The sequence below is a fragment of the Suricata suricatta genome, chromosome 17, assembly GCF_006229205.1.
Source record: "Suricata suricatta isolate VVHF042 chromosome 17, meerkat_22Aug2017_6uvM2_HiC, whole genome shotgun sequence".
Classification (NCBI taxonomy): Eukaryota; Metazoa; Chordata; class Mammalia; order Carnivora; family Herpestidae; genus Suricata; species Suricata suricatta.
In genome coordinates, this window is record NC_043716.1 from 21,656,961 (window position 1) to 21,663,397 (window position 6,437).

Below are 6,437 nucleotides of genomic sequence, written 5' to 3' on the forward strand. Positions count from 1 at the left end.
CCCCCCCCCCCCCCCCCCCCCCCCCCCGCCATGTCAGCTCAGAAAGCCTGTTCCCCAGATCTCTGATCAGTCTGCTCAGTCAGTCTGTCCTCTACACCACCGTCTGTCTCAGACCTCTGCCAGATTGTCTGCGCTGGAATCTTGCATCCTGTACCTGTGGCCTCAGCTGGAAGGTGAGTCCCAGTTCTTCCCCACAGTCTGTTTCACACACTCAAGAGAAGAGTGGCCTTAACATGTCCACCTCAGCCTCTCTTGCCTAAAGTAGATATGTCTGAAAAGGTCGGTAGCCACAAGGTGGATTTGCATCTTAAAGTTCTGTGGTCTTTGAGACCATTCTCTCTGTGGAACAGGCATGGCCTGGGTCTCGCCAGGCAGACTGTTCTTACCTAGGTCATTAAAGGGTGTTGGGTCTGGGTCAGGGTGTTGACGAGAAAGCTCCTGGACACATGCCTGTTCTGGGGTCTGCAGCTTGACAACACCCATAGTGACTGTTGGAGCAAAGAAACGGGCAGCAAACCTGAGCCCGAGGACAAAAATAAGTCCAGGAGGAATGCCTAGTTTTGGTTTTTCTGAAAAACAAAACTAGAGTGTTCCTGCCTTTTTGAAGCTGATTTCTTGGAAACTAGGTTAGATGTATTCCTGTCTTTTAGATTTCATTTTCCCAAACAAAACAAAATTAGAATGTTCTCATCTCTTAATGCCTGCTTTCCCTACCTCAAGGGGAAAAAAAAACAGTTTTCTGCCTATTACTAGAAATTCACCATTTTAATAAATGAATGAAGACTAGTTAGTTTTGGTTTGACTCAAAAGGAACTATTTGTCACAAGAAGAATGATGCCATAGAAAAACCTGTTAGGATTCACTCCAAAGTCAACTAGTTTCTCAAAGGCTATTGCTATAGAAGAGTTTGGGAAGTCCATAAATTCAATAAAACAAGCTTGAAAGAAAAAGTGAGAAAGGATCCAACAGAGATGAAGATGGATCTTGTTAAGGTAGCAGACTGTGAAACAATATGGAACAAAAATTAAATTAGAAGCAACAAGAAATTGAAAACTCAGTTCCTGCCATAGAGGAAGTCTTGAGATAATCCCAGAAAAGGAGAGGAATTAGACAAATATGATGGTAGTTATACAGAAGATCTGTCTAGATAACAAGGATCCACTAAGAATGAATGTGTTGTGGGGCGCCTGGATGGCTCAATCATCTGACTTCAGCTCAGGTCATGATCTCATGGTTCGTGGGTTCGAGCCCCGCATCAGGCTCTGTGCTGACAGCTCAGAGCCTGGAGTCTGCTTCAGATTCTGTGTCTCCCCCTCTCTCTGCCCCGTTCCTCTCATGCTCTGTTACTCTCTATCTCAATGATAAATAAACATTTAAAAAATTAAAAATCCTATCAATAATGGATGTGGAGTAGAGAAATCAATAAGTGGAACAGCAAAAATGTTCTAAGACGTAATATGGGAAAATTTTTCCAAAAATACGCCCCCAGATTGAACAAGTTTTTAACATTCAGGGCAAAAAAATCCAATTGTCTGTGTGAATGGTCATTTTACTTCTGATTTCTCTGGAGCAATGTTTGGAGCAACAGGATAATGGGTATGCTAAATTTTTATTTTCATTCAGTTGTTTTTAAATCAGATCTGACAATCTTTGCCTTTTAATTGAGATGCTTAAATTAACTTTTTTAAACTCTTTAAAACTTTTTATTTTCAAATACTTAGAGATTCATAAAAGTTGCAAAGGAAGTGCAGAAAAGTATAGAAGAATTCTCTATATCCTTCACTGCTTTCTAGATGATTTTTAATGTGATTATTGTTTTTTCTATTGCTATTTTTTAATTTTCCCATCTATTCTCTGCCCCCCTTTCCCTCTTTTTTGCATCGTTTAGACTTACACTTACATTTTTCTTTTTTAAATTGAATTTAATTCCAGTGTAGTTAACATACAATTTTACATCAGTTTCAGGTGTGCAGTATAGTGATTCAGCACGTCCATTCAACACACGCTTGCATCATGACAGGCGCACTCCTTAGTCCCCATCGCCTGTTTCACCCATGCTCCTCCCCACTTCCCCTCTGGTAACTCTTAACTCCATAGTTAAGAGTCTATTTCTTGCTTTCTCTCTCGCTCTCTCTTTTCCTTTGCTTGTCTGTTTACTTTCTTAAATTCTACATATGAGTAAAATCATACAGAATTTGTCTGATTTCACTTAGCATTCACTGATTTCACTTAGCATTATGCTCTCTAGCTCCATGCAGGTCATTGCAAATGGCAAGATTTCATTCCTCTTCATGGTTGAAAAATATTCCATTGTATGTATACCACATCTTCTTTATCCACTCATCTATTGATGGACACTTGAGTTGCTTCCATCAGTTGGCTGCTGTAAATAATACTGCTATAAAAATAGGGGTGTATGTACCCTTTTGGCTTAGTGTTTATGTATTCTTTGGGCAAACACGCTGCAGAGCAATTACTGGATCATTGGATAGTTGTATTTTTAACTTTTTGAGGAACCGCACACTGTTTCCCACAGTGGCTGCACCAGTTTGCATTCCCACCAATAGTGCATGAGTATTCCTTTCTCTCCACAACTTCACCCACACTTGGTTCTTGTCTTCCTCATTTCAGCCATTCCAACAAGTGTGAAGTAATATCTCATTGTGGTTTGATTTGCATTTCCCTGATGATGAGTGATACTGAGCATCTTTTCATGTGTCTATTGGCCAGCTGGATGTCTTCTTTAGAGAAATGTGTGCTTGTTACCTTATGCTCACTTTTAAATGGGGTTGTTTGTTTTTTAGGTGTTGAGTTGTAAAAGTTCTTCATGTATTTTGGATACTAGCCCTGTATCAGATATGTCATTTGCAGATATCTTGTCCCATTCAGTAGGTTGCCTTTTATTTTCTTGATTGTTTCCTGGCTGTGAGAAACTTTTCATTTTGATGCAGTCCCAATAGTTTACATTTGCTTTTACTCCCCTTGCCTCATGAGACATGTCTAGGAAAATGTTGGTATGGTTAATGTCTGAGACATTGTTGCCTAAGTTATTCTCTAGGATCTTTATGGTTTCAGGCTGACATTTAGGTCTTTAATCCATTTTATTTTTGTTTGTGCTGTAAGAAAGTGGTCCATTTTCTTTCTTTTGCATGTAGCTGTCCAGTTTTCCCAACATCATTTGTTGAAGAGACTTTTTCCTGTTGGATATTCCTTCCTACCTACTTGTGCATTTTCAAATAATTACATTTTATTTCCTTTATTGTTTTTTAGTTATAAGTCTTTTTCTTGTTATTTAGTGGTAGCTTTAGGATGTATAGTATATATACTTAACTTACCACATTCTTCTTTTAAGTGATATGATACCATTTCATGTACTGTATAAGAATAATATCCTTCCATTTCTCCTTCCCAGGCTTTGTGCTTTGTCTGGATATGTTGTACTTCTATAAAAAACTGTAACATGTTGATATTCTCTTTGCTTTAAACAGCCACTTGTCCTTTGAAGAAGTTTAAATAATATGAAAAAGTCCCTTACCCTTACCCATGCTGTTATCTTTCCTGGTGGTGTTCATTCCTGTGTGTGAATGCAGATATCTATCTTGCATCATATTCCTTCTGCTCAAGGAATTTCTTTAACATTTTTTATAGTGTAAGTTTGTTGATGATAAATTTGTTCAAATTGTGTATGCATGAAAAAAGTACTTCACCTCTGCTTTTGAAACATAGCTTTGTTGGATAAAGGCCTAGGTTTGTTGTTTGTCTTTCAATAATTTATATATATTCCTTCATTGTCTCTTATCTTGCATCACTTCCCCAAATAAATGTGCTGTCACCCTCATCTTTGTTCCTTAGGACACAATGTGTCATTTTTCTCTGACTGCTCTTAAGATGTTCTCTTCATTCTTGCTCTAAGCAGTTTAATTATAATAATCTTTGGTAATTAAAAAAATTTCTTGTGCTTCATTTTTGAGAACTCCTTAGGTCTGATGACAAAGTTTCACTAACTTTGGAAATTTTTCAGGTATTCTCTCAATTCTTTCTCTTTCTTTTTACATGATTTGTCTTTATTGGGGTAAGCTTACTTTGTTTCAAAGATCAATCATCAGTTATTTTTGGCAATATATTTTTATACCCCTTCTTATCCTCAGATACTTCAGTTACATATTGATCAGGCCACTTGACTATGTTCCGTCATTCACTGATGTTCTGTGCTTTAAAGTTTTGTGTTTTATATCAGCTTCTCTCTGCTGCTATGTCTTCAAGTTCACTAATTTTTTTCTTCTGTGTATAATATTTAATATGCCATTAATACTATTCAGTATTATTTTCACCATAGACATTTTCTCATCTTCTGGTCCCTCTCTAGAAGCTTAATTTGGATCCCTTATTTTTAATATTTTTCTTGTTTCTATTTAATATGTTCAGTCTTCTGGTTTCTTGAACATATGGAATACAGTTTTAATGTCTATTTCAACCTTAATTATATTGGCTGTGTTCATTCTGAGTCAATTTCAAATGATTTTTTTTCCTCTTTATGGTTGTTATTTTCCAGCTTCTTTGCATACATGGTAATGTTTTATTCAATGCCAGACATTGTGTGTTTTAACACGTTGGATGCTGGATGTTTTTATATTCTTGTAAGTACTCTTGCACTTTGTTCTGAGACATGGCTAAGTGACCCGGAATTAGTTCGATCTTTTGAGATCTTATTTAGAAGGTTTCTTAACAGGGCCAGAGCAGCACTTAATCTAGGGTTAACTTTTTACCTCTCTGAAGCAAAACTCTTCTGGGTACTCTCTACTTAGTCCCTTGTGAATTTTGATGCTTTTCACTGTGGTTAGTGGGACCGTACACCATTTCTGGCCCTATGTGGGCTCCAAGGATTGTTCCCTCTAATACTTTTGAGTGTGTCTTTCTCCATACTCAAATATTCCCTCATAGATAAGAGCTGGTAAGTACCCAGCTGAATACTCAAAGGGGATGTTTTGCAGATTTTAGAATGTTGTCTCTGAAGCTCTCCCCTCTTTGGTATTCTGCCCTACAAACTCGTTTCCTTGACCTCCCCAAAGTCACTTCACAGAGACTGCCAAACTACCTAAGCCTTCCCTCCCTGAATGGCAGCCTAGAAGCTTTCTACGGGCAGCAAGCTGGGGCAATCATAGAGGTCACCTCATTTGTTTCCTATAAAGGATCTTAATCCTTTACTGACTGATTTCCAATGTCTTGAGACCTGTTGTTTCAAAAACAAGGGTAAATATGGTCTCTGTTACTTCATCTTGATGGAAATCAGCTAAGAAGATGAGGTAATTCATATAAAGTTACTGGTGAAATAAATTGAATCCACAAACCCAAGACCAATAGTCATACTCTCCACTGACTGAGCTAGCCAAGCACCCCCTGAGCATTTTAACTGCTTTTTGCAACTTAGTTATTTTAATATTGGATCTTTTTGAGCTAAAATTTCTCACATTAAAGAAATATATTCTGTAGTTCACCTCTTCAATTTTATTAGTTGCTTTTTCTTCCACTAAAGTTCAAGTAAAATAAATTAGAAAATAATTTTTAAATAGTATGTATAATATAATTCCACTTAATTTTGTCTATCTCTTCTTATAGTTTATCTAGCATATGAAAACACAGCTTTCTGACTTATTGTTAACCTTGAAGGTTTCTGATTGCTGGGATTATGGGTGATTTTTTACTTCTTTTTTTTCTTTCAGTATTTCTAGAATTAATGTTACTGACTTATACCTTTGTAAAAAGACCTTGAAGGTCACATGTTGATAACTTCCACTCAAAACAGAATTCATCGAAATAATAGAAAGGATATCTTAAAACATGACTCTACAGTCACACTCGAAAATAAGAAATGCATCTTTCTCTGGACAAAAAAAACTATAAGGCATTTGGAGAAGGAAGAAAGAGTTGAGTAAACTATAGTAATGAACAGAGGCTGACGTTACCACAAGGCCAGGACAGCCATTGCTGCAAAGTCAGGGTTGAATCTCCCAGCCAGAAATTGTTGCTGTGAGGTGAGGCCAATTCTGTGTGACCCCCACTTGGCCAGACCTTGGCCTAGAACTAACATACTTGTACCCCAGTGCTTTCTTACTGTTGGCTCTATTTGGGCTGGATAATTCTTTGTTGTGGGGGGATTTTCTGGGGATTATTACATGTTTATGTTTATCAGCAACCCTTCCTCCCTTGTTATGATAACCAAAAACATCATTAGACATCGCCAAGTGTCTGTTTGTGGGGCAAAAGCACCGCCACCATACCTCTTTAGACTAAAATAGTTTCCCAAAGAGTGGGCAGAGTATGCAAGTCAAACATGTAACATACTACAGTCAAGATTCGGAACATTAAAGGTCTTTTTAATCCTTAATAGAAAAGACTTTGGATTATTTACTAAAAGAAGAATGCATTTGATAGTACTT